At 45.2% G+C, this 3368-nt stretch overlaps 1 protein-coding gene across 1 annotated transcript in view; it reads left to right on the top strand.

Moving 5' to 3' along the window:
- LOC118418964 (UDP-glucuronosyltransferase 2A1-like) overlaps window positions 1-3368 on the top strand; it is a 90362-nt gene that overhangs the window by 21102 nt on the left and 65892 nt on the right. The gene's annotated exons all lie outside the window — the stretch shown is intronic.

Genomic DNA, 3368 nt, shown 5'->3' with positions numbered 1-3368 from the left:
TTCCGACAGCATGGCAATGATGTGACAAAGGCATAGTGCAGGAGAAGTGAAAAGGGATGAATGAAATTGTCATGCCTTTAAACTGTGACGAAGACCAATGTAATGATATGTGAATTATAAAAAACAATACCTCCAGGTAATGATGACAATACATCAAGAAGAGTTTTACAAGGATACAAAGTGATGCTCACTAAAGATGATTTGCGTAAGATGACTCTTACAGTTATATACTGTTGATTTCGTTCGACGTTTCCAAACAGACCAGTTGTAGATGGGTTGTTCAGCTCAGAAATGTTACACATATAAGTGAAAATAAAACTGTTCTTTCACACATACATTAAAGTACGCCACCTGGATGTTGTGGGGGTAAACTTAAATGATTTCAGGGGTTTATGCTCTGTTAGCGTTCTTTTTCCATATTCCATAAAAGAAATACAATGTTTTACATATGTTACCTGTCGTTTGAAATATATTGTTTAACTAGAAAAATATACAAAAGTAAAACGAAATGACTAATTTCTTGGAACGTGATGTTATGTTGAAGTTTTTTTCTTCTCAAGTAGTTAAAATGTTTTGAAAAGCGTTTACAAAAACGAACTTCTGTTGCCAACACTGTAAGATATCCGTGAGTATTATTCTGTCTTCACTCGAATGTTGTACAATATGACAAATAAAAGTAAACTACGGGTTTCTGCATCTTTCAATACAAGTCTTATGTCATCTTTTATTTAATATTATAGTCTTGGAAGGTCTTTCTAGATCCTTGTGTTGGTAGAAGTCTCAGGGTTGGCGTAAGACATCTAAATTAGGAAGTGGGTGCCGTACAGAAAATTCAGGTCCGGTTCAGGTCCAGAGGATCAGGTCCGGACCTGAACCTGGACCTGATTCAGTATGTGAGAACTTGTGAATGGACGATAATCAAAACAATGGTCCATTTCGCAACAAAGAAATCTGTTTTGTGGAGTATTCGACTCCCACTGGAGTTTTAAAAGAATACAAGGCTAACTGCCTCAGTCTGAACTATTGACTGTAGAACTTGTTAGAAATAACTATAGACTCTACACACTACTTCGCCCTTGTTATTTTTCTTCGACCGGTAAGCCCCGAAACGTTTGAATGCCTAATCAGATAATCTGTCCATTTTCCAATAGAGCCAACATCCGGTCCGCCAAATTTTTTGAGGTCCGATTTTTCTGGACCGGTCCAATAAGAAAAAACTGGTACACTGTCCCGGTACCCATCCCTAATCTAAAATTATTACACTTAACTCTTATCATTCCAGAGACTAAAAAAAGTGATTCCAGGTTCTTCTTAGCTGTATTAGAATTGAGCATAAATTACTCATTGGCCGAAAAAAATATATAAAGAAACAAAAACATAATTGTGTTTTAAAACGAATGCATGTGCATGCTAAATTTGTTTACGATGCTGAAGTTACGACTGTAATGTGCTGGTACCAACTGTGAGGAGAAATATGTAGTCAAACCTATATTAGGGGCCACCTCCACCTGTCCATAGTGGCCAATTTTTGTCAGTCCCTTGGGTATTTTCTCTACAAGTTGCCACCTCTATACAGAGGCCACCTGTCTATAGTGGCCACATTTGTATGGTCCTTTGAGTGGCCGCTATAGACAGGTTTGACTGTATATACTGTGCAGACGTTGCTTTATGTCCATAGTATCAGAATTGGTAATCTCAGAAGGTATTGGTAATATCATAGGTTTTAACATTAGTTTGGGATTGGGCACCGAAATTTTTTCCGATATATCGGTCGAGAACTTCCTGGTAAAGCGGCATTATCACCTGATTACCCAGATAATGTATTTTCGCGTCAAGGCCAAAGAACACAGTACTTCTACGCGACCCCGGTGGTCTATGACGCAAAGGTAAAAAAGAAGTGCGACCGAAATCTTGAAGCGTATGCAAACATTGTTACGTGAAAGACAGCAGGGAATGAACTTTGCTATATGGTAGTATAGTGAGTCAACTTTCAGGCCGCATGTGACAGATTGCGGTGCATGTTCGTCCATTCATTCAATAATTGTATCAATGCGCGTGACCTTTACAGCTGATTGCCTCGGTGAGTCGGCTGAATGTCCACATTACCCCCGCATGGTAGTAGCCTAGGTAACATCCGGGTAGTAGTTCGCCTCTATTCTGCTGCTTTGAAAAACAAGGAATTGGTGTGCGTTCTTATGGTGTCATATAGTCATGTGACTCATTTGTGATGTCTCTTTCTCGCCATAAGTTGCCATTATACCTTTCCGTGGCTCCGAGGCCACGATGACGTCATAGCCCTGGACAGGTGAGGGCCCGTTTTCACCGCCTCAGGCGGTCAGCGGCCACCAGAGGCCGGGTCTTTCGCGCTAGATCGATGATGACGACCGACGGGCGTGTCCTGGTGCTAAAAGCTGGCGGTACTTTCTTGGTATAATAAAAATAGGTGTAAAAAAACCCTGGCGCAATGCATTCCAATGGGACCCAGGGTTTTTTAATGGGCCCTTAAGAGCGGCGACGAGATGTGCGCCCGCCATGGGTCCCCAGCCATGCCCCTGGCCAAGGCGCCGGGGACAGGCACCATAGTCTGGGGGAAAGATGTCTCTTTCTCGCCATAAGTTGCCATTATACCTTTCCGTGGCTCCGAGGCCACGATGACGTCATAGCCCTGGACAGGTGAGGGCCCGTTTTCACCGCCTCAGGCGGTCAGCGGCCACCAGAGGCCGGGTCTTTCGCGCTAGATCGATGATGACGACCGACGGGCGTGTCCTGGTGCTAAAAGCCGGCGGTACTTTCTTGGTATAAACAAAATAGGTGTAGAAAACCCTGGCGCAATGCATTCCAATGGGACCCAGGGTTTTTTAAGGGCCCTTAAGAGCGGCGACGAGATGTGCGCCCGCCATGGGTCCCCAGCCATGCCCCTGGCCAAGGCGCCGGGGACAGGCACCATAGTCTGGGGGAAAGATGTCTCTTTCTCGCCATAAGTTGCCATTATACCTTCACGTGGCTCCGAGGCCACGATGACGTCATAGCCCTGGACAGGTGAGGGCCCGTTTTCACCGCCTCAGGCGGTCAGCGGCCACCAGAGGCCGGGTCTTTCGCGCTAGATCGATGATGACGACCGACGGGCGTGTCCTGGTGCTAAAAGCCGGCGGTACTTTCTTGGTATAAAAAAAATAGGTGTAAAAAACCCTGGCGCAATGCATTCCAATGGGACCCAGGGTTTTTTAAGGGCCCTTAAGAGCGGCGACGAGATGTGCGCCCGCCATGGGTCCCCAGCCATGCCCCTGGCCAAGGCGCCGGGGACAGGCACCATAGTCTGGGGGAAAGATGTCTCTTTCTCGCCATCAAGTTGCCATTATGCCTTTTCC

The sequence above is a fragment of the Branchiostoma floridae genome, chromosome 7, assembly GCF_000003815.2.
Source record: "Branchiostoma floridae strain S238N-H82 chromosome 7, Bfl_VNyyK, whole genome shotgun sequence".
Lineage (NCBI taxonomy): Eukaryota > Metazoa > Chordata > Leptocardii > Amphioxiformes > Branchiostomatidae > Branchiostoma > Branchiostoma floridae.
This window is presented reverse-complemented; position numbering and strand designations above follow the sequence as displayed.